Source organism: Talpa occidentalis, unplaced genomic scaffold (assembly GCF_014898055.3).
Source record: "Talpa occidentalis isolate TD23 unplaced genomic scaffold, MPIMG_talOcc4v2.1 talOcc4.12, whole genome shotgun sequence".
Taxonomy (NCBI): Eukaryota; Metazoa; Chordata; class Mammalia; order Eulipotyphla; family Talpidae; genus Talpa; species Talpa occidentalis.
The window spans coordinates 58,045,078-58,070,656 of record NW_023601212.1 but is presented as its reverse complement, the minus strand read 5'-3'; the positions used below and the strand labels follow the sequence as shown (position 1 = coordinate 58,070,656).

Genomic DNA, 25,579 nt, shown 5'->3' with positions numbered 1-25,579 from the left:
CAATTTCAATTGGACTATGAAGATTGTGAACCTCTTGTAAACCTTTCTGGATCTACTTCCCCTCCCCTTCTAACAGGCAAGAGAGCAAAGCTATCTCACAAGGCTTAAAGTTACTACTGGATCCAAGCTATAGCCAATGCAAGAATTTACTTCCTAAAGGCAGACAAGTCTTTTAACCCAAGAAGCCAAAAAAAGATTTTAACTATCCATGCTTAGCATTTGCATCACCAGTGTATTCTTTGCAAATCAAGGAAGTGATTACACTCTAACATTTGCCTTCCTCTGCACAGAGAGAGCATCTGTGTATTTTTAAATCAAAACAACTTAGCACCAGAAGTCCCCTTCAAGAATAATTACATTCTAGTGTCACTAACTATACCTATATAAACCAATCCAAATTTGCATTTGTTAGAACAGTTCTTAGGGAGTAAAATCTGCAGGACTGTTAACAACCTAACTTGGATTGTATTGCTCATTGCTTTGGAAACCATACTTTGAACCACAAGATTGTTTCCACAAATTGTCCTTAACATGTGGCACCACCACAGGAGAACTGCAAAGTTAGCATTCTAAAGGACTGTCTCCTCCAGTGTTTGTTGAGTGAAGGAAGATTCTATAGGAAAGAAAAGAATGCAAGGATGTGCATGGGCAGGGAGGGATTCTTTATTCTTTATTCTCAGGTCTGGGATGGCCCCAGGCAATCATGGGGCAGTCAGTCACAGGTTTATCAGGCAATAATGTGATCATTTGCTGAAAATGCGTTAGGAAGGAAAGCTCTAAGAATGGAGGGTAGAAACTGTGTTGTGGATCATATTGACAGGGGGTAGGGAGGGGAAGAGATGGTGTAAAACACCAGGCATGGTATAGCAGGAAATCTGCGCACACATATTGTTTTTGGACTGTCCGAGTTAATTTTCCAACCCAAGGACATTTTTCCATTGTGGAGGGGTGCAGGAAGCCAGTGCTCTCTGAAGATCAGCCTCAGCACACTGCTATTATAACAGGGTGGTCCCCAGGAAAGGGGGAGGTTCCAGGTTCCCTGCCCCACCCAAAAAGGAGGGTGGAGCTGAGCAGGGAGAAAAGAAGCTGCAGAGGAGACTGAGGAAGGGAAGAAACAGGAGGGAGAGCCAGGAGACCTAGAGGAGGCACATGGAGCAGAGAGACACGTGAAGAAACCGCGCTTGCCTTTTGGTCTTGGACTGGTTGACACAGATGTATGTGGGTGAGAGACCCGTGGGGAGGTGACAATGGTTGTTTTTGTCTTGATTTTGATTTTGCTTTTTTCCTCCCAGACTTGTCGGGTTGTTTCTGATCCTTTTCTGTGGGTCCCCCCTGGAAGATGCTTTAGACTTGTGATAGGTTTTGGGGCCTTGCTCTGGACCAGTCCCGCTTGGGTGGATTTTTACCCACGAGGGGATGGGTAACTTTGGGTGCTTGATTTATAAACTATATTCTTTGCCTTTCCTGTATTGTTTCCTAATTGTATTAAAGTTGCTTCCCATTAAAGTTTTGTGTTGATGCAGCGATGGCAGAACCTATTTATAGCAGGCAAGTTTGTGGGGTCTGGGGTGCCTCTCTCTCTGCCCTGTAGCAGGATGAGAGTGAGCACAGGTGTCCAGGAGGGCGGTAAGGAGCTCCAGGGCTGGACATCACAATCTCCAGCTTACTGCTGAATTGTCTTTATTCAATTTGTTGTCGTTTTTGGAGTCAGTGGGTTGGGGTGGGGGTCCTTGGGTTCACTCTGAGAAAGGTTCCACCCGCGCTCCCGTTTCAGCGACACGTGGCGAGTTTCCCAGGCGAGTTTCTCCATGAAACAGAGACAATAGTTATATTTAAAGAACAGGTTTATTAGGGAAGGGATAAAACAGTTAAAGACACTTGCATAGACACAAGCGGGCAGGAAGAGCTGCCCCAGAAGGGACAGTTTTGCTAAAGAGGCTTACATGGTTGCAGGTGGGCAGCCTTGACAGGTCATGGGAAGGCAGGAAGCTGCTGCCCTGAGGAGGGAGAGAGTAGGAGAAAAGAGGCACCTGCATAGTCAAAGGTGGGCAGTGGGAGTGCTGCCCGGAGCCAGTGCAGAGACTGCTCTGATATATAGTCTTCTTCTGTTTGGGAGGGGTCACTCCTTGTGAGTTGGTTGCTAATTTTGGGTAACTATGTAGAATTTGAAAGGGACCAGAGATTCTACAATGGGCTCAATTCTATCTTTACCTTTGGATGCATCCTCGGATACCTGCTTGGATGTTATGCTTTGTAATCTAGGCATCTGGGCCTAAGGATACTAGTCTGAGCCTAAGAATACTAGTTTTCGCAACTGTCTGCTCCTAAGCATCTTGGTTTCCATAGTTGTGTCAATGGCTATGTTAATCTCTTTTACCCCCACCACCTCCTTGTGAGCCAGGTTTCTGGTCTTGTGGCACACCTTCTTTTCAGTTTTTTTCTATTCTTGTCCTCCCTCAAATTCACTATAAAAAGCCAGCTGGAAATGATATGTTAAGGCAGTTTCTTTAGGGTGTTAACCTCCCGTCTTCCAGATTTCTGGCTGTCTGATTAAAGTGCACCTTAAAGACTCAATTCCTATCTCTACTTCATTGGCATTCAGTGGTGACAGGTTGTCTGAACTCTGGTCTTCTGGTTACAATATGAAGGGATAGAAAAACAAGAAAAACATAATCACAAAGAAAAGGGGAATGGAGTAGGGTTGCTGCAGTATAAAGACATACTGTTCCATGAAATTAAGATGAGGTAGCACACTTGTTCCTGATAATCTTGCCAGTTTTACACAAACAACACTTATAAAACTGAACATTAAAGTGCAAGAAGGAAAACAGGTAGCATTGTATTTTTCTTGTAAAATTATAGAGGATACTATCAAAAGCAATAGATATTTTTAATTTTAAGGTTATAAGCATGACTGAGGTTAGCCTCCTATTTATTGTGCTGAATTATTAACTTTCTTAATTTCATTCAGTTTATGGAATATACTTTTTTTTTAAGATTTATTTTATTTATGGATACAAGAGCTGGGGTACAGGCCAGATATGGGGTGTGTGTGTGTGTGGATTCACGAGAGACAGAGTGTGGAACAGACCAGGCAGACTGACCTAAACACACGGCTGAGGGGAGCAGCGGATGAGACAGGAGAGGTCTGCTGCTCCATGTGGGTTGCTCCCTGGCCAGGGATCGAACTCATGCTGCAGAAGCTGCGGATTGCAGCAGAGGCTGCGGATTGCTGAGATGCTGCGGATTGCTTCATAGTGCGATGCTTAACCCCTTGCGCCACCAGGGAGGCCCCATACTTTCAAAGTTTCTGTGACTTATAGGTGGTGGTGGGAGATGTATCACAGTAGGGTTTATGGTAACCAGAGCTTAGGGACTGGTTGTAAGGAAGGCAGGAAAGCATAGATCAAAAGAAAACACAGAAATCATATGTGTAGTAATTAGCTCAGGCTTCCATGACAAAATGTTATTGACTGGGTAGCTTCAACAACAGAAATTTATTTTCTCATGGATCTGGAGACTAGAAGCCCAAGATTATAATTTTTGGTTTGTTTTCTGTTGAGAGTTCTCCACCTGACTACCTTCTCCCTATCACCTCACATGGCCTTTTCTTGGTGCCTGTGCAGGGAGAGATGGAGGTGGCAGTGAGGAGAGAGAGGGGAAGGTGGGGGTTCTCTGCTCTCCCTTCTTACAAAGACACTTATCAGAATAGGCCCCTAACACTATGACCTCACTTAACCTTAATTACTTTCTCAGGGATGCTCATCTCCAAATATAGTCATACCGTGGAATTAAAGCTCCTTCATATACATTTGGGGAAGACACAAATGTTATTCATAAAATAGAGAAAAAGGAAAGGGGCTACTAACTGAAGAAAGTAGAAAGGTTTTACTACAATGGAACAATAAATTAGACCTAGCTTCTTGGCAAAAAGGGTCAAAAAGAGAAGTGTAACAGGGAGAATGAATTTAAGTCAGTGGCTAATCTCTTGGCAACTTAGGCCGTATTCCCTCTTATTGTGTGTTTCTGTTTGTTAAAGTAGTTTCAGATATAGACTAGTAAGGGAAGAGAGGACCTAGAAAATCTGTTGTACCTCATATCACACTTTCGATTTTTTTCTATATAGGAAGCTAATTTCAAAAACTTTTGCCCTTTGGAGCCTCATTGGATGATGTCAGGAAGTAGAAGTTCTGAACTGAGCTGTGTTCATTGCCACTAGAATTAATGATTGGGCTCCTTGAATTGTCAAGGCAGTGTAAGAATAAAAGCAAACAAGTGGGGCCTCCACGGTGGTGCAGCGGTTGAGCGCTGGGTTGAGAAGCTGCCCACAGCCTCTGCAGCGCCGGTTCGATCCACGGCCGCCGGGCGAGGGTCCCGCATGGCGCACAGACCTCTCCTGCCGCCCGCTGCTCCCCTCAGCAGTGTACTTCAGTTCTTCTGCCTGCTCTGCTCCTCCCTCTTGCTCTGGTGAATTCTCTCACCCTCCCACGCTTTTGACTGTACCCAGTGCTTGTATAAATAAATAAATCTTAAAAAAAAAAAAAAGCAAACAATTGGAAATATCACAAATCCTGCAAGCAGATTGTTTCTAATCGGAGGAGGAGTTGCAAATTCTCTTGCTGGTTAAATTTAAAAACTTACATTTTACAAAAGTTCTAAAGAAAATCATTTATATTGGTTGTTTTGTATACAAATGCATTTAAAATGATTTTCTCCTGAACTTTACCATTATTTCAAGAATATCTGATGACAGCTTATTGGTTCCAATAAGTTTATTTTAGAAGCTCTACTATAACACGCAGAGTGCAAAGGGTCACAGAATCATTTGAATGATGAATGCATAAATAAATTTTTTAGTTCTTAAGTGGTTTCTGCCCTTCTTGAATCATTTTTTTAAGTCATGCCATATTATCTTTAAGTACAAAGATCCTTCTAAGCACATCACCTAGAGATCATCTTATTCACTGCTTATTTATTAGTCTGTCACTCTCTTTCTCTCCCTTCAGCAATGATGAGGTAAATTTCTTTTCATTGGGCAAGAGAAATCCTAGATTTGTTGCCTTTGCCAATAATGAAAATATTAGAAAGGCAAATGGCAAAGCTGTTGTGGCTGTCATTTCACAGGAACCACTTCAAAAGAACCAGGATGTTTCTCTTTATTCATGATCACAGCAATTCTTCCCAAGCTATCACCTCCACATCCCATGCACTGTTTACATGTGTCAAACTCCATGATATAATCTCGCTAGTCTCCAAGTCAATTTGAATGGTGTCATTCACCTTGGGGAGGAGATTAGGTTATGGTGGCTGTGAGCATCATCAGTTACCAAGTGAGCGAATCTATTTGTACCCAAAAAGATCTTTCTCACCTTGAACAAATTGTACTTGGCGTACATATTCCCTCAGGGGTAATATGATGAACAGCAAAGCAATACTTAGATGAGATGGAAATTCTCTCCAGTCTTGTTCATGGGGATGCTATCCATAAAAACTGCAGGGTAGGTTACATTAGCTCAGACCTTGCCTTAAATCTTAATGAACCACAGTGGGCAGTTCTTAACTTCATCTCATCTAAGGGGATACTTCAGTCTGTTCATTTAGAAAACGACGAAAGGGAAACATTCTCTCAGTTTCTGGGGCTGGTTAGACAGACATGGAGCACACATATACAAACTGGTTGTTGTAACATTCAGTGCTTAGCCTGTACACCCTTCAGATGCTTCTTGAGAGGATGAGCTGTGGCTGCAGCATGGGGCACAAAAAATATTTTTCAATTCTTCTTAGCTTGTCTTCTTAGCTTGAGTTCTTAGCTTGAGTTCTTCTTAACTTTGAGTTCAACTTGGTTCTTAAATCTACTGTTTTCTCAAAATGGTAGACAGGGAAGAAAGTAAGTCATTCTTGATCATTGAAATCTTTTCAAAATGGCAAATTCAAAAATACTAGTATAGTTAGCCAGAAAAAATAAGTATAATATAAACCATTCCTTCATTTATCCTTTTGTTCATTCATAATTTCTGATTTTTAGTGAGTACCCTTCTAGGATATTTGTTAGGCTCTGGATGAAATGTGGTCTCTTGGAACTTCCACGCTATTAAAGGCAGGTAGATCTGTGGGCCAGCTGCAATCCTAGAGATATGTGCAAATGTTATTGCAGCACTTGTAGAATGCTGCAAATGTTATTGCAGCATTCCTAGAGGAGAACATTTGAATTGGTTTCAGGAGAAAGTGAAACATGAGCTGAAAAATGATTAGGAGTGTTATAGGAGAGAGAGAGGGGCATCCCAGAACCCCCAAACCTGCCCACTCTAAATAGGTTTTGCCATCTATCTCATCAAGACAAAATATATAGACATTTAATGGAAAGAAACTTTAATACAATTAGTGTGCAATACAGAAAAGACAAAAAATATAGTTTCCAAATCAAGCACCCAAAGTTATCCATCCCCTTGTGGGTAAAAGTCCAGCCTAACAGGATTGGCCCAAAAGCCTGCCACAAGTCTAAAGCACCTTCCAGCAGGGACCCATAAAAAAGGGTCAGAAAAAAAAGGGTCACAAGTCTGGGAGGAAAAGATCAAAATCAAAACCAAGATAAAAACTGTCATTGTTAACCTCCCCACAGGTTTCTCACCCACATTTGTTTTAACCAGTCCAGGACCAAGAAGCAAGTGCAGTTTCTTCACATATCTCTGCTCTGTGTGTCTCTTCCAGATTTCCTTCTTGCTCTCCATTCTGCTTCCTTTCTTCCCCAGTCTCTTCTCCAGCTTCTCCCTGCTGCTCACCTTCCTTTGGGTGGGGCAGGGAACCTGGAACCTCCCCTTTTCCTGGGGACCACTCCTTCCAGGAGGAGAAAGTTACAGGAGAAGCAGAGGGTTCTGGAGGGGACACATAAGTGGTAATAGCTGGTTCAAGGGCAGAGAGGCACAAGTGAGTGATAGCTTGGTGACACATGATGCTGTAGAAGACAATCATGGGTCATTTAATAATGGGAACAAGTTCTGAGAAATGCATCTTTAGGCAATTTCTTCATTGTGCAAACATTACAGAATGTGTTTACATAAAACTAGATGGTTTAGCCTACATTGCACCTAAGCTATATGACGTAGCCTCTTGTGACCACCAAAATTCTGTTTATAGAAATGTTAATAACATTTGACTGTATAGAGTGAGAGCAGTGGGAGGCAAGAAGGAAGACAAGGGGTGATTTTGGCCCCCATACTAAAATCTCCCCTGAAACCTTGAAGAATTAACCTTTGGGTTGGAGTGATCAGAGCTGCTTTTTGAGTGACAGGGCATGTAGGACTGTGGCAAGTTGATTGAGGGTAGGGTGCAAGAACCTATGGTTCCGGGCCTCCCTGGTGGCACGAATGGTTAAGATGCAACCTATGAAGCTGTCTGCAGCCACTGCAACACGAGGCCAGGGAGCAACCCACATGGTGCAGCAGACCTCTCCTGACTCTCCCGCTGCTCTCCTTGGCAGTGTGCTACGGTCAGTCTGCCTGTTCTGTTCTCCGCTCTATCTCTGGTGAATCCTCTCACCCCAGCTCTTTTTTTTTCCCCAAAGATTTGTTTATTTATGCATACAAGAGCTGGGGTACAGGCCAGAGATGCGGGAGTTGAGATGATTCACCAGAGACAGAGTTGGGAACAGAACAGCCAGATTGACCGAAGCACACTGCTGAGGGGAGCAGTGGGTGAGTCAAGAGAGGTCTGCTGAGCCATGTGGGTTCCTCCCTGGCGGCCGGGGATCGAACTTGTGCTGCAGAGGCTGCGGATTGCTTCATAGTGCAGTGCTTAACCCCTTGCACCACCAGGGGAGCCCCCTGTACTCCAGCTCTTGTATGCATAAATAAATAAATCTTAAAAAAAAAAAAAAAGAACCTATGTTTCTGTGATCAAGTTAAAACAATTAAAGTTATCTAGGCCAGTAGTGATGAGTTCCTGAACTCGACTGTTAACTATTTCCCAAAGACATAAAAACAATCTCTTACACAATCCTGGGTCAGATGCTTTAAACAGTTATTCAGAGGAAAGTTGATAATATCTGCTTGCAGGCAAGGCTAGTCAATTTCTTTGTTTCTCGTTAAAAAATACCATGTCAATTCAATTTCGAAGCCATGTAATAAGTTAGAACTCCCTGAGAAAAACAACATCAGATAAGCAGACTTAAATCATCCATACTTATAATAGCCTATGCCTTTTTCACAACACTGTGTAGATTAATCAGAACCAAACACATAAATTTTAATCATAACATGTGTTCTATCAAGTGCCAATGTATTTTCAAGCCTATGCAGGTATAACCATAAGTCATGATGAATGAATGAACTGGAAAGATCAAAGTTATTTGATCTGGTTCTGTGATTTATAATTTCCAAATCAACAGGAATTGAAAATAGCAGGCACCAAACATCCATCTATGCTTGTACCAGGTCATACACTGTAACGCTTTCCAAGTACAAGTTTCCATGGTAAACAGGGCAAGACTTGCCAATACTTCACAGGTTTCCAAAAAGCAGCTATGTCCCTTTTGGGAGAACTTTGTAACTGGAAAAGAAAATCTTTACAGATGAAATCTCCAGCAAAATAAAGTCACAGACTGTATTTCTGGCAGCAGGCCTTTTGCCAAATATCTCATCAACAAGTATGGTGCTGGCAGTGACCTGTCCTATCGTAGAGTTGGTAAAATACTCTTTCCAAACCTTGTTTTCATTTGCTCACAGTTTCCTAGAAAAAAAATCTTACTTTTGAAATTTTCCATGTTTCATCCCAGTCCAAGGGTGACTTAAAAAAATTTTTTTGAAAGTTGAATTAAATCAAGTGAAATTTGTGAAGTTTAAGTCATTTGGTAGGTTATATATATATATATATATATATATATATATATATATAAATATTTCACTGGCAACACCAAAATAATTACATTTTTCTTCACCTCATGACTTTTGGAAGACCCAGTTTCTTTTGGTTGTTTCTTTTGTAAGGATTTTTAACCCGATCTAAGTTGGAGAAGCAGGAAACCAGCCATTTTTTTTCAATTTATTCAAACACATTTTTGCCCATGAAGAATAACAAATTAAGACTTTCTGTATTAAATTCACTAGCTCCTTTAAAAAAATAAAACTGAGTGTCTATATATATATGTATTTGATAGAAAAAAGATAATTGAAGTAGTGAGTACCTCCCTGTTGGTGCAGGGGTTAAAGCCACCTTTTCTGCTCTCCACTGTCTCTGGTGAATCTTTTCACACACCCCTGCCCCCTGCCACACACACACACCTCTAGCTTACATCCCAGTTCTTGTATGCATAAATAAATAATAAATCTTTAAAAAATAAAAAAAGTAGTGAGTTTTAATTCAATTAAATTTGACAAATCTAAGTACCAGGCACTAAGTGAGTTCTTAGTGTTTGGGTAGTTAAAGGTGAATAGGTCAAGTCCTGTCTTCAAAGAATGTATTATTTGGTCATGAAGATAAGAATAATAAAATGGCAATAAAATAATGTAGAATACAGTTAATTTAAAGCAGAAGTACTGTGTTGATAAAGTTTCCACAATAGATGGAACAAAAAAGTGTCCTTGTGTTTTTGCTCTAATTTTGGCAGCCCAGACTGAGTGGGGAAATATAGGAAAGGGAATAAGGAATTTTTGCAACTCAGAAATAACCTTGGAAATAGTAAAGGACCTGTTTTGCTCCTAAGAAGAAGTTCACATTTGAGGTTTTATTTATTTTTTTTTTAAAGAACTGGGGTGTAGGCCAGAGGTGTGGGCATGTTACAGGGCAAGGAGAGGGGCACCCCAGAACTGACAAGGAGACACATGGAGCAGAGAGACATGTGAAGAAGCTGAGCTTGCTTCTTGGTCCTGGACTGGTTAGAATAGATGTGGGTGAGAGACCCGTGGGGAGGTTAACAATGGCAGCTTTTAACTTGGTTTTGATTTTACTCTTTTCCTCCCAGACTTGTCTGGTTATTTCTTGGGTCCTTGGGTCCTTTTCTATGGGTTCCTGCTGGAAGGTGCTTTAGACTTGTATCAGGTTTTTGGGCCTTACTTTGGGCCAATCCTGTTTGGCTGGACTTTTCCCCACACGGGGAGGGTAACTTTCAGTACTTAATTTAAAAACTATATTTTTAGTCTTTTCTGTGTTGTTCCTTTCCATCAAAGGTCTTATATATTTTGTCTTGATGTGGGGGATGACAGAACCTATTTAGAGGGGACAGGTTTGGGGGCTCCGGGGTCTCCCCTCCTTCCCCTGTAAGAGGGGTATGAGAGGATTCACCAGAGACAGAGCAGGGAGCAGAACAAATGGCTCTACTGAAATACACTGCTAAGGGGAGCAGTGGGTGAGACAAGAGAGGTCTGCTGCCCACAAGGGTTAGCTCTTTGGCTGGGGATTGAACTCATGCCGCAGTGGCTGGCTATAGCTTGATAGCACTTAGAGAGACTTTAACGCCAGTGCCACCAGGGAAGACCCTGAGGTTTTATTTTTTTAACCCAGAGGTAGAAGCTAAGTGATACAGGGCTACAGAAATAGGAGAAATTAAAGTTGATTATTGAAAGAGAAGAAGAGTTTACTCTGGGTTTGGAAGGATTGAGGGTGGGCAAGATGAGTGAATTGGAAAGGTCATATCAAATTAGAAATTAGTGTGAATGGGCCTCCCCTGGTGGCGCAGGGGTTGAGCGCTGGGCTGTGAGGCTGCCCGCAGCCTCTGCAGCTCTGGTTCGTTCCCTGGCCCCAGGAGAGGGTCCCACCAAAAAAAAAAAAAAAAAAAAAGGAAATTAGTGTGAACACAGTCAAGGTTAGAGATCGGACTAGTCAAAGTGATAAAGAGTAGAAATTAAAATTAGGGGAAATTGAAAAGCTAGGCTCAGAGTTACTCAATGGATCTGCTATTAGTATTGATGGGGTATGTTCCTTTGTAATCTCAGGGAGTGTGGCTGCCCAGTCCCAGCCTTCCAAAAGCCACTAGAACTCCCCTATCATTTTGACAACTGTAACGATACCACCACCATTTCCAAACATCACCTTTGGGAGAGAGTATTGCCTCAATAGAAAATGAGGAAAGGCATCTTAGTCACTAAGTTTTGGAGTAGGATTTAGTTCTGCAGGTGATGAGGGGCTACTAAATGGTTCTGACAGAGTGAGGGCATGATCAGACTTGGAATTCAGATCAATGATGTCTGGAGAGTGAACCTGAGGAGGGAAAAATTGGGAAGCAGGATAATCAGCTCAGTCTGTTGCAATAGTCTAGAAAGAGTCAATGTGAACTCAAACCAGACAATTTCATCACGTTTATGACTGAAAACATTAATAGATAACATCTTCACCTTATTTACTTATTTATTCAAAGATCTTCCTCTCTTCTCTGTAACTCCGTAGTACTGTATTGCAGAACTCTTTGTGCTTTAGCTGCTTTCCTGTTTTTTTCCTTCCCCCAAATTAATATCATATGACAAATCCAGTATTACAAAAACAAGATTTTTAGAGGGTGATCATAACACCCTTTCTACAACACACTTTCTAATTATAGAATAAACACACAGGGGATGGAAAGCTCTATTTAAGAAACAAGACAAACAGAATGCTGTTTCTCTGGTTCCTTTTAGATAGAGTTTGGACTCTTTCACCTCTTGACTGCTTTTTTCCTCTCTTTTTTTGAAGGAAGGCTCTGTTGACTGTAGATTGAATAGTTTTGAATCCCAGATGTCAGTGCGGGGGAAACTCAAAGTGGCTAGGCAGATGGAATCTGTCAGAAGCACCACCAGTGGCCAAAACAGAAGACGGTGCCCAAGGCAAGGGAGGCAGTGCCTCTCTGATGTGTGCAGGAAATCCTGGAGACTGGTGGTGAAGGGCAGGGGAGGTGGCTGCCCTCCCAGGGCCCCAGTCTGCACGTATCAAAAGGGTATCCCGACTCAATACAGCAGCTGTGGTTGCATCTTGTAATGTGTCCTTCTCTCCCCACTACTAAAATATGCTGCCTTCTGGTCTCCTCAAAGAACTTTGGAAGGGACTAAACTGACAGAAGATCAACCACAGTAATGTTATACTTAAATTTTCTTTCAAAAAATCCTTCAGGAAATTTTCAGGTGTTTTTTTTTTTTAATTTGAAACAAAATGGGATTTCGAATACAATAAGCAGCTGAAAACTTGCACTGTATTTTCATAGAAGCCCAAGGTCATGAGATCACAAATTCAATTTCCATGCTATCTCCTAGTGAGATACTCAGTCTCCAAACCTCAACCTTTCAGCTAGGTTCCCATTGGGGTTTTTAAAACTGGCTTGGATCCCCACTCATATTTTCTGGAGCTGTATTTGCTTTAGGTTAACTTGTATAAAAATGATACTTCCTTTTCATTGAAGCATATATTGAAAAAATCATAGCAATGTTTCAAACTTTCTTGGCACTTAAGGTTACAAAGCATCTACCCACCACCCCCCCCCGCCCATATATATTGACTTGTTAACTCTTCTAAAGCTTAGAGGTTTAAGGGACTTACCCAAAGTGAGAGAATGGAAGATCCAGAACTTAAGTCCAGGTCCTTTGACTTCAGGTCCATGCTATTGCCTCTCCAACTTATTATTCAGTGATGCCCTAAACCCATGGTGGGGAAGGCCAGAGAATTCTGAGTGGTAAGCTATTCCAGGTCTCACCTAAAGTCTGTTGCTTCAAGTAATGAGGATCAGTTCCACTGGCAGTTTTCTGCTCTGTCTTGTTAGAATTGGTATTGATGGCACCAGCTTTTGTGGATCATGGCCCTCAGTGATGGGATACAACGGCCCAGTTCCTGGTGACTATTCTTTTCTCTATTCCTGCATCCAGGGACTCCCTGCGGCATTTTCTACTGGCCACAATTACTCCCATTTGCTCCTGTCAACAGCTCTTGAAAGGTCCTCTGGGTCATTCCTGAGTCTCTGGCTTCCTGGAGTAGCTCATTGGCAGGCAGACAGTGCAGCCTCACAACTCAGCACCACCTCTAAGGACTCACTTAGAGCTCTGCTGCTTCACAGCTCTTTTCCAAACTCTTCGAATTGGCACCCAAAGTGACTTAGGGGAAGAAAACTATGTAGGGGCCCCATCACATCATGTGCGGGGTAGATTGTCTGCAAGTTCTTTGCTTCAAGCATTTTCACTGCATAAATAATTGGTGGTGAGGCAATTTTGCTGTGGCCATTTTGCTGTGGCAATATTGCAGTGGATAGTTTAGTTGGAGAATTTGGTTTCAACTGCACAGTGCTTCCATTTTTGCATGATATAAATCTTAGTCTTCAGAATACAGTAGACATTACCTGTCTTAAAATAGTGGATGATAAAAACTATATATTGACTTGATAGAAAAACTTATTAAAAGTGTGAAAAAAGAGTGTAAAGCCAGATTGCATACTAGACTAGAAAACGACAGTTTATCAGTTTGCAATTCCTTCAGTGAGCACAGTCATCTCTTCTACCTTTCAAAACCAAAAGTCTACCAAGATAAGGCAAATATAAATGAGCTTCGAGAGCACTAATGATCAACTCTTTAGCTTCCTTAGATACAACAGCATGCTCTCAAATGCCACCTTTACCAAACTGATGCAGTATTAGGATTTGAAGGCAAAAGAAGAATCAAATTCCTTCTATCCCCCCAAAGGAATGGTTATGTTATTCCCAATGAGTCCAAGTTTATTGAATTGGTGAGGTGTTTTTTTTTTCTTTTTGGATAGCGGAGAATCAATTTTTCAAGATTCATTATGTTTCATTAAGTTAATGCTCCGCCTTTATTTTTTGCGATCGTTATTTTTTTTTTTTTTAAGGGCAAAATTGCTTTACGGCCAAAAAGCTGTGTGTTGGAAATGCTTGTGGCGAACGTAATTACGACAAAGAACCTGCGGCAGATCCATCAAGTACACAACTTTACACTGCTGGCTTCGGTCGGGTTTGCTGGACTTTGAGATGGATTTGGATTTCTGCTGGTTCTGAGTGAGTGCCTGGATGTTTTCTCTCCAAAGCCGCGCGTGTTGCCCACACCAATTCTCTCTGCACACTCTCTTTCCTTATTGTAATTTTTTGGAAATAAGCTGCAGAAACTGCCCCATCTATTTCCAGATTTTCAAGGTCTCATGATTTTTTAACAGTGACCCTGGTTTTATAGGCGCTCCAAATTAGTCCCTATAACCACATAGCAATAATAGTAAGGCAAGATTTGCTTAAGACTTGGTCGTGTGCTTTCTACTAGTTTCTTTCTTTTTTTTTAAGGTTTATTTATTTATGCATACAAGAATTGGGGTACAGGCCAGAGATGCGGGGTGGGGGTGTGGTGGTGAGAGGATTCACCAGAGACAGAGCAGGGAACAGAACAGGCAGACTGACTGAAACACTGCTGAGGGGAACAGCGGGCAAGTCAGGAGAGGTCTGCTGCGCCATGTGGGTTCCTCCCTGGCCGGGGATCGAATTCACGCTGCAGTGGCTGCGGATAGCTTCATAGGTTGAGGATAGCTTCATAGGTTGCATCTTAACCCTTTGCACCACCAGGGAGGCCCCCTCTACTAGTTTCTTATTACCCTCATAACACACCCTGAAGGAAAGCCCTGTTATCACCAGATGAGGGAGCGTCAGTGGTCCAGCTAGCAAGATCCCAATCTCCCCACAAAAAAGCCACTGAGTTAGCAACGTACCTGCCACTAGCTGCTGCTCCACCCACCAGGAGTCAACGATGGACCAAAGGGTGCAGCACCCAGGCCAGGAAATGGGTTCCTGAGACCCTCTGATCAGGACTAAAAAGAGGCCTGGGCAGACACGGTACAGGATGGCGAGGAGTCAGCGGCTATTGATTAGTGAAAGTTCAAGAAAAGAGCTGCTCCAGAACGACCTCCCTAGGCATGAGAGACTCCAGTGGGGCTGGGGCTGGAGGTCTGCACCGGTTTTAGGACCAGGTTGTGAGAACATAGGAATTAAACTTTATTGGCTGAAAAAACAAGGCGAGTGGACTTGGTTGGTTGTGAGCCCCAATCAGCTTCAGCTGGGGGTTGGGGGGCGTCGTGCGGTCATGCAGGGCTCCCCTTGCATGTGTGCCCACAGCTCCAGGTTGAAATGGTCAGCTCTCAATTTCAGCGACTCCCTTTTTCTTCTGGGTCTTTTCGTTCCTCCTTCCCCCATAGCAGGCAACTTGATAAGCAGTGGAAAGATAGCTCAGAAGTGGTAAAAAAACAAAGCAAAACAAAAATATAAAAAACAAAAAGCCATAGAAATTCATGGCCCCAGCTGTCCTGGCCTAGAGTCCTCAGATTTTTAACCTTTTGTTTATCAGCCTATGGGAACAGCAAAATTCTTGCAAAAGAATTTTGTCCTCTATTCCCGAGCCTATTGCTGTCCTTGGGCCCTTCCTGTTTCATTGCAATATGTCCCTTTACAAACAAGGAAAAGGAGGTTTATGAAATTAAGAAACCCTACTCAGGAGATAATGAAAGGGAAATCTGTGTTCTGATAGTTTCTGAATTCTGAAAGTTTCTGGTGGGTATGAAGTTTATATCACATTGAGAAATTTGAGTGAATCCTTCATCCTTCTTGCTACATTTTCTACCTCTTTTGATCTGGGCAGAGCTGAGACCTCTGTGGCAGACATTTCCTTTCTTAACGGACAGCCATTCCTGCTCTTCTTTGCCAAAGTCCCTGACTTTGTTCAGGTGGCAGTGTGCTGTTGTACCTCAAGAGTTTGGATCCCCATTGGTCTTTTTCAATCATAGTGATCCCATTCTTCTTTGCAAATTTGGAATAGTGGCAGTTTGGGTAGATGTGGGGGATCCTTGGGAAACAGGATATAAAAGTAAGATATTTCTTTCTGAGTGAAGATAGAACCACCTGAGGAAGAAGTTCCTTCACCTCATTCTTCCCTATCTAACATTAGATAATGTTGAGTAAAGAGGAAGATTATGGCAGAGGTTACAAACTTGAGGAAGGAAATGAATTCCTGTGGTGGCAAAATGGGATAATAATAATAAAAAAAAAGCCTGGATCTTTTTTAATAATATGATGACCTGGGATCCCCAAGTTAACCCTGGGACTACTTTTGAATTTCTCATGAGGATGATGATAAATCTTTCTATTTATACAAATACTACTCAAAATATGAGAAGCAGATGCCAATACACAAACTGTTGGAAGAGATAAGAACAGAAATTGAGAATAAAGAAGTGGATACTTCACTGTTGTTAAACCAGAAACCAGTAGACTTGTATCATTGGACTAAGTATTGATTAGTCCAAGATGGATTGGAAATGAAGACAACAGTAATGACAACACCATACATAAATAAGCTGAATTTTTTCTTACTATCAGCTAAGAGTCTTCTTCCTTAAGGACCTCTTCCTTACAGATCTGCTAAGAAGGCCGTATGCCTATTATGCCTATCACTGGCATTCTTTCAAATTTAAACAGTTTTATTTTGTGACACGGTAGAGACTTAGACACAAAGACTTTCCACTTAGAGCTTATTTTAGTAAGTCTTAACAGTGGTTTTCTGTTTGATAAGATTCTTCTGTGGTTGTCATGCTTTGAGGAAAACACAAACCACTTCAGGTAAGCAGCTTGGCCCAGACTAGTCACTATTAAAAAAGTGTGAATTTGATGCCATTCAGCTTGGAACCTTCTCCCATGGTCCCTCAGAAGTCCCTTTTGCCCAGCTAGCCTGTTATTCCTCCTCCTCTCTCATCTTTAATAAGGTCTTGGCAAATATATTCCCCTAAGGTCACTTAAAACTTTGTGGTGTTAGGAAAATCACTGACTTAAGTCTCAGTCTCCTTATTTGTATAATGAGAATAATCTGACACCCCTTTGTAGAAATAATTATGCTAATACTACTTAACATTTATAATTATTGTTCTTACTTTGTGCTTGATACAGTTTTACTTCATAATAGTGTGCTTATTGTATGTGTGGTATGAGTTTAGGTCCTATGTTGGTATTACCACATTTAATTCTCTTAGCAACTCTGTGATGTAGCTGTATAATTTAATATCCATTGTATGATGAAGACTATGGCCCAAGGCTACATCGCTAGTAAAAAAGCCATGATTTGAACCTCCCTTGACCACTATGCTACAACTCTTTATTGTAAATATAAGAAATGATCAATACTATGTATTGAAAAACTTTGTATTGAAAAACAGTTTATCTAGTGACTTTATCTGAGTGAACCACCCACTCATGTTAATTGCATATTAACGATTAAATGTGTAGTAATGAGCTATTTCAGAGCACCAAATAAGAAAAAAAAGTTAGCTGGAACATCTGGCTCTTGGTTGGTTTCCTGTTTCAGGAATTTTCTAAAAGTAAACTTAATTATAGTGTTGATATTAGTAGATTAGAGCATGTGAATAACTTGGAGTATATTGCCAGTTGGACTGCCCTTTTCAGGTTGATCACTCAGCAGCCAGAGGTGGTGGAAAGATTTGCTTCATTCCTTGGTAATCAGCCTGTTTAATGGAAGGCAGGACTAACAAGACCTACAAGACCAGCAGTCAGAGGAGTTGGTCTCCAGGGCTGACTCTTTTGCCTGGGTAGGTGGACTTGAGCAAGTCACTTAACCCTTCCAAGTGTCAGCTTTAACAGAGAAGTAACCAGGCTGTAATATAAGTGTTTATTCAGAATAGGAATCATGATCTGGGGTTACAATCAAGGAGCAATTCCAAAGTATGTTCCACCAGGGTGAGGGCATAGGGAAATATTTAGGAGTCAAGCAGGGATGTGGTCTGAGCTTAGGTCATCTGTTTTGAAACTTTTGGGTTGGTTCTTAAGTTTGTCTTTTTACCATTGATTGACAAAAGTCTTCTGGCAGAATGTTGCAGAATAGGCTCTTTTGAAACAATCAGCAGATGTCTCCTTTTGCTTTGTAGTTGCCATTTGCTGAGTCAGGCAGCCTCCCTAATTCACCCAGAGGTCTCAAAACGCAGTTAGAGATAAGACAGAGTCTGTTTGATTCACAGCAGGCACCACAGTGTTGAGGCTCAAATGAGATAATAGAGAAATGAGTTGTTCATAGACTTTAAAGTCTTGTGAACATATTTTTTATATCTTATTTTTAAGTTAATGCCTGATCCCTCTTAATGACAGTATGGTATATCTGGAAGAAGTGTTAGAGGAGGAAACAGAAAGGAAACCATGAATGATGTTCTGAATGAACTACACCCATTGTGTTTTAACAGACTCCACCCCCGTCTGAAGAGCTCTCAGGTGCCAAGGACTATAATTTCCAGCATGCCATGAATTTGAATTCCTGAATGGGAGGGTAGGGGTCACTGGGAACTACAGGGAGAATTAAGCAGCCATGCTTGACATTTTTAAAAAAAGATTTACTTATTTATGCGTATAAGAACTGGGGTATAGGCCAGAGGTGTGGGGGGGTGATTCACCAGAGACAGAGTGTGGAACAGAACAGGCAGATTGACTGAAACACACTGCTGAGGGGAGAAGCAGGTAAGTCAGGAGAGGTCTGCTGTGCCATGTGGGTCACTTCCCTGGCTGGGGATCAAAGTCATGCTGCAGTGGTTGCAGACAGCTTCATAAGTTGCGTCTCAACCCCTTGCGCTACCAGGGAGGTCCCATGCTTGACTTATAACTGAACACACGCATGCTCTTAGTCTCTTGCTTTCCCGGTTTGCCATGTACCCTGGTATTGCTGAGGGCAGACTTGGAGGAGAAATGTGGAGAAGAGACATGTAGAGGCCTTATAAGAGATGCTTGGTTGAGACATGTGAGTGAGAGACAAGTGGGGAGACTGTTCCGCATCCTTGGCAGACAATGGCAGCTGTTATTGTGATGTTTCATATTTTGAGTTTTCTTCTGCTATCCCAGTTCTCTTGGCACTGCCTAACCCTTTCCTTGTGGGTCCCTAACAGAAGGTGCCTTAGACTTGTGGCAAGCTTTTGGGCCTCAGCAACCCTGCTTTAATTCAAGCCTGTTTGACTGGGCATATGCCCATGAGGGGATGAGTGATTTTCAGAACTTTATTAAGAATATCCTTTCTTGGGATCGTGCTCAGCGAAATAAGTCAGAAAGAAAAAGAAAAATACCGGATGGTCTCACTCATAGCAGGAATTTAGAAAACCTAAATAAGAGACCAGGAAAAAGACTAATCAATACAAAGTAAAAATCAAAATCAACAAGCAACTATAAACCAGAGACACACTGTGGGGAGGGGGGAGGGAAGGGCGGGGAAAGGAAGGACTAGAGTCAAAATAAGGGGGGGGGTGCAATTGTATGGGGAATGTAACCAAAATGAAAATCCATACATTGTGCAAAGATGAAAAAAGATGTAAGAATTATATAAAATAAAATATTTCAATTAAAAAAAAAGAATATCCTTTCTTCTCTCATGTGCACCACCTAACAGTTTCAGTCCCTGGGTTACCCCTGGTCACAAGCTAATAGAAGTAGCATGCTTTCATGAAAATTCCAGCGTCTCTGAGACAGGTTATCCGGATTGTAGTTTTAGTTCATCTCCTGTCTGCCACAGCAACATTTTCTTGCACAAAAAATGAGAGATGTATGAGGAAGGAGGGTTTCTAAATGACCTCTGGGACTCTGTGCCATTTGAGCATCAAAAATACTGAGATATTTTCTTCAGGTTTTTATTAACAGATGTCACATTTCCACATAATTAAAGCTTATCTTCAAAAGATAGCAGAAACTGCTCTTGACACAAAAGAGTGGGTTAAAAGGTTGTCACACAGTCACAGCTCCCATGTTTATTGTCAAGGAGAGGAGCTCAAGTGCATGTTTGGAGAGCACCCCAACTCTCTCATTGGAGTGGAAACAGCATGGATCACTGTTGTGGAGGGATTTTCAAATTCCAGAATGTGACTAAGGTTGAGAATATCAGTCCTGCTTAGAATATGAGACCTACTTGGGCCTCCCCTGGTGGAGCAGGTGGTTGAGCGCCACACTGTGAAGCTGTCCGCAGCCTCTGCAGCCAGGGTTCGATCCCGGCCGGCGGGTGAGATTCCCACATGGCGCAGCAGACCTCTCCTGTCATGCCCGCTGCTCCCCTCAACAGTGTATTTTGTCAGTCTGCCTGTTCTGTTCCCTGCTCTGTCTCTGGTGAATCCTCTCACCCTCCCGCGCATCTGGCCTGTACCCCGGTTCTTGTATGCACGAATAAATAAATCTTTTAAAAAATAAAATTTATGAAAAGAATATCAGACCTACATGGGTTGGTGTGGAGAATGAGGAAATTGAGGTTTAGGTAGAACACATAAATTGCCCTAGTCTGTGATAAGTAGGGCTATAGTCCAGCTCATTTAATAAATCCCAAGCCGGGGCTCTTTTTATTGTTCTAAACTGCCTTATTTACTTTTAAAATCACCCTGAGAAATTGCTGAAAGAAATCATCATACAAACACCTAAAGAACATAAAACATTGGAAATACTGGAAAGATTTAAATATTTTTCACTCCTTTAAGACCCTCCTCCATTGGCTATTTTAGCAGTAATAATTTTTTAACCAGTATCTAACATGCATACATAATTCAGCAGCATTCCCCACATCATTCATTTATTAAAAAATAAATAAATTGTATTTTACATATAATTGCAAAGATAATATTGCCAATGTGATGAAACTTTATATTTGAACGATTTCTCTTTTTGATGAGGAAGTTCTTTGAAAGAAGCCCTTTGATTTGTGTGGAGCAATATGCAAAGACTTTCATCAACCCACATCAACCAGGAGGAACTGCACTGTGGCAAAAAGACAATGGCAAGGGATATGGCATGCTTAGACTTAGCAAGACCTGAGGGTCACGGTGAATTACTGGCCATATAAAAATCAACAGTAGTTTATTGTAGCAAATATTATACTTGGACATTTCAAGTGGTGCAAACTGTATTTATAGCAGAATTACAGTAATTTTCATATTCTACTGTTAGGCCTTTAATTTAGCATTGAGGCTGCTTTTGTGTTTCTCTTTGAGTAAATTGGATAAATGGTAAAGGAACAGTGAATAAGAAGTGGTTCCGTGATTAAAACATAAAGAAAGCCTTTCAATCACATGATGGATTATTATAGGGGTTGTTATTTGCTGCTTGAACATGAGACAGTTCAGATGAGATATCAGCAAGAATATCTAATTATAAGATACATTTGAGAATTAGACGACAAATTAATAGCTAACATTGATGGGGCACTTATATGTCAGGAACTCTGCTAAATGTTCTTTGTGAGCAATTCCATGTAATCCTCATAAAATCCTAAACAGTAACTTTTGTTATTATCTGTTTTTAAAAGATAACGAAACTGTGGTTGAGAGATATTTAGTAACCACTCAAGGTGACAGCTAGAAAAAATACAGGAAGATGAGAACCTCAGTCTTTTTCACCATTGAAGGGGGCCCAGGGTCCCCTTTCAGTCCTATGAGTGATTTTTACTTATCCTTATTCAATCCTGGGGATGTCCTTTCTTTTGCCAAATGATTGATATAGGCATGAGAATAAAAACACAATTTTTTTTTTTTTAAATAGAGGCATGTTTTATTTATTTTGTTTGTTTGTTTATACATGCACTGGGTACATTCAGAAGCGCGGGAGGGTGAGAGAATTCACCAGAGCCAGAGTGGGGAGCAGAGCAGGCAGAAGGACCGAAGTACGCTGCTGGGGGGAGCAGTGGGCGGCAGGAGAGGTCTGCGCACCATGTGGGACCCTCCTCCGGTGGCCGGGGAGCAGCCAGGGATCGAACTGGCGCCACAGAGGCTGCGGGCAGCTTCGCAACCCAGCGCTCAACCGCTGCGCCACCGGGGAGGCCCTAAAAACACAATTTTGACCACTGAGACATGAGAGGAAATCCATTGTGGGAATTCTGGGAAGCTTATCTTTTTCTTAAAAATACACTTTGTACTTTTCCTTACTTTGAATGTTGTGGTATGAGGCTTGGGGGCACTTGAAGACATTGAGCAAATGTGAAGGGAAAAAACCAAAGAACAAAGGTGACATAATGAAGATGGTTACGCGGAAATATGGAGAGACTCTGCTGAATGAACGATCTTAATACCCTCAATATCAGGATATATTACTTATCTCTTTAAGCCACTTTTAGTTGGGTTTCAGCTGCTTTTTGCTGAATGCATCCTCACTGATAAAATGAAAATGTTAGCAATCAAAAGCCCTGTCTATCAGATACCAGAATCTGTGGTTTTAACCACTACAGAAAATTGAGGGAGACAAATTAGAATGTGTTTATAAAAGCAAAGAGAAACTAAGGTGTAATTAACAGATTAATTCAAGCAGAATAATAAAACCTACCTGTGTTGTCAGGGAGAACAATGGTTTTTAGATTAGGAAGCAAAATGGCTTGGGAGTTACTTGAGTTATGGGAAGTGGAAAATAAGTCTTGTAATTTGGTATTATTTGTATGTATTTTTTCCATTCACTGGTCTATGAGTCAATGTCACTTAGCCAAGCTTATGCAAGTGCAGCATGTAAGAGTTGTTCCTCTGGGATCAGTCTCCCCAAAGACTTTTCTCAATATCCTCAGAGTGGGCCTCTTACAGTAAGTGTCACCTTGATATGAACCCTGTGCATCTCAGGAGTTTATTACCATTATTTAAAGAATGCAGATTATTTTAAGGTAAGAGCAGCGAGGGTCTCAGCAACTTTTTGTCCTTTGTCCTTTTCCCTAATGGAAGAAGCAGTCAGTGCTCCTCCTCTCTATGATCTAGGAGAATGTAGTTTGGGGAGTATCATCTGGGTGTGTTAGTGGGCAGAATGAGGGGGCACCTTGGGATCCTCAAATCTGCATGTTCTAAATGGGTTTTGCTATACCTTGCGTAAAGACAAAACATACTCTTTGTATGTTAAGACCTTCAATGGAAAAGAACTGTAGGGGCCTCCCTGGTGGCGCAAGGGGTTAAGATACAACCTATGAAGCTATCAGCAGCCACTGTGACATGAGTTCCATCCCCAGCCGGGGAGGAGACCCACATGGCGCAGCAGACCTCTCCTGTCTCGCCGCTGCTCCCCTCAGCAGTGTATTTCAGTCAGTCTGCCTGTTCTGCTCCCCACTCTGTCTCTGGTGAATCCTCTCACCCTCCACACCTCTGGCCTGTACCTCAGCTCTTGTATGCATAAATAAATAAATTTTTTTTTTTAAAAAGAGCTTTAATAGAATTACTGTGCAATAGAAAGAAGAAGAAAGATTATAGTTTCTAAATGAAGCATCCAAAATTATCCACCCCTTGTGGATAAATGCCCAACCAAACAGGGTTGGCCCAAAGTGGGGCTACTGAGGCATGAAAGCTTGTCACAATTCTAAGATACCTTCTGGTGGGGACCCATAGGAAAGGGGCAGAAGAGGCCGGGCAAGCCAGGAATGACAACAGCAAAAATCAAAACCCAAGTGAAGGTAAAGACTCCCATTGTCAGCCTCCCAGTGGGTCTGTCATCCACATTTCTGTCCCTTTCAAGTCCTCCTTCCATATCCAGTTGCTGGTACAAGTCCAAGGCCAAGAAGCAAGTGTGGCTTCTTAACATGTCTCTGATCCATGTGCCTCCTCCAGGTTTTCTCCCCCGTCTTCTCTCTTCTTCCTGCTCCTTCTCTCCCAAGTCCTTTTTAGTTTCCCCTCTCTGCTCAGCAACACCTTTCCTTCGGTGGGGCAGGGAACCTGGAACCTTCCCTTTCGATATAGGAATTACACTGTTACAGATGTAGGGTTAACATGTCCTGTCTATCTGAAAATATCATCTTTACCCCCAGTGAAGATGTGGTCATCCCCTTCTTACCTGTCATGTGAATTCTTCTCCCCCTCTTTTCTTGACACCTTAGATCCCTTAAACAGAGGATAAATCTCCCTGGTCCATTCCATTATTCTTTAGAATTTACAATTATATGAATTCTCTGTACACATGCTATTAAATTTTTGGTATTTACCCTACTAACCTATTTGATGTTAATTTGTCTATGCAGTCTCAGGTAAACCAAGTTTGCAGTGGGAGAATTCCCCCCCTCCTTTTACCCCAACATGCAAAGATAAATGATGCTGGGAGGGACAATATGCAAAGTGTTAAGTATTTAGGCCATTCTGATTATAATGAATTCTTCTCAAATTTCTTTCTCAGGTTGAATTTTCTGGGATTAGAATGGGGTGTGGTGTCTCCAGGGCTGGGCAGGGCTGAGTGGAATGTATCTTGGGTCAGGGGTACTCAAAATGATTTTTTGTTAAAGGTTTATTTATTTATGCATACAAGAACTGTGGTATAGGCCAGAGGTGTGGGGGGTTAGAGGATTCACCAGAGACAGAGTTGGGGACAGAATAGGCAGATCTATTGAAATGCACTAAGGGGAGCAGTGGGAGAGGCAGGAGAGGTCTGCTGTGCCATGTGGGTAATTTCCTGGCTGGAGATTGAACTCATGCTGCAGAGGCTGAGGATAGCTTCATAGGTTGTGTCTTAACCCCTTGTGCCACCAGAGAGGCCCGCAAAATGATTCTTGAACTCCTGGAGAGTCCCTTTTAGGATCTCCATGAGGTCAAAACTATTTTCATAATATTTGTTTTTGCCTTTTTTTCTTTTTCTGCTCTTAATATCTTGTGAGTGAGCAGTGGAGATTTTCATTACTAAAATACATGAATGCAGTATCACAAAAGATTCAAATTGAAAGCAGACATAAGCATCATCTGTTAAGTATCTACTGTTAAGTAAGATACTTAAAATATGCAAATATGTAAAGCAATGCCACTCTTTTTACTATTGTTTTTGTTTTGTAGAAGAAAGCTTTCTCATAAAAAATGTGCTAGCATGTTAACAAAGTGAGTTTATGGCTGTCATCTTAAAATAATTTAATAACTTTCATAAATTGTTTTAATTTCTAATTTGGAAAATTTCAATACTTAAAACCCATATAAAATTTCCTTGGGGGGGGTCTTAATTTTTATTTTTTTTTTTTATTTTTATTTTTTTTTTTTTTTAAAGAGGCATGTTTTATTTATTTATTTGTTTGTTTGTTCGTTTGTTTCGTTTATACATGCACTGGGTACAGTCAGAAGCACAGGAGGGTGAGAGAATTCACTAGAGCCAGAGCGGGGAGCAGAGCAGGCAGAAGGACCGAAGTACACTGCTGAGGGGAGCAGCGGGCGGCAGGAGAGGTCTGCGTGCCATGTGGGACCCTCCTCTGGTGGCCGGGGAGCAGCCGGGGATCGAACCGGCGCCGCAGAGGCTGCGGGCAGCTTCGCAACCCAGCACTCAACCGCTGCGCCACCAGGGAGGCCCAGGGGTCTTAATTTTTAAATGTGTAAAGTATTAAGAGAAAATGAATATTAACCAAAAGATAATAGTCAGCTAAACTTCTTTTATGAATAAAGGCCTCCTTTCACACAAAACATTTTGAGACAAAATGAGAGCATTTAGCACAAAAGAACCCCACTGAAGAAGCTTCTGAAGGGTTTAATTCAGGAGGAAGAAAATGAATGAAGAAGGAAAATTGAATGGAGTGTAAGTCAATGAGCTGTTTCCCTCTAACTGCTACAGTTACCCAGAACCTGCCACAGGGGAAGGGGTGGGGCCTGAGTGCAGAGAAGAAGTTAGGGGACACATCACCGACATTGTACACGTCTCTGTGTGTA

The 25,579-nt window shown here is 41.7% G+C and overlaps 1 protein-coding gene and 1 pseudogene across 1 annotated transcript in view; one reads left to right on the top strand and one right to left on the bottom strand.

Moving 5' to 3' along the window:
* The first annotated feature begins 1,053 nt into the window (after window positions 1–1,053).
* The window catches only part of PAPPA2 (pappalysin 2), a 461,662-nt gene continuing 437,136 nt past the window's right edge, over window positions 1,054–25,579 (top strand). Inside the window, exons 1-2 of the mRNA XM_054693452.1 lie at window positions 1,054–1,222; window positions 13,790–13,955. The gene's annotated coding sequence lies outside the window, so the exon portion shown is untranslated. The remainder of the gene's footprint in view (window positions 1,223–13,789; window positions 13,956–25,579) is intronic.
* On the bottom strand, window positions 5,029–5,666 carry LOC119242261 (40S ribosomal protein S4, X isoform-like; annotated as a pseudogene).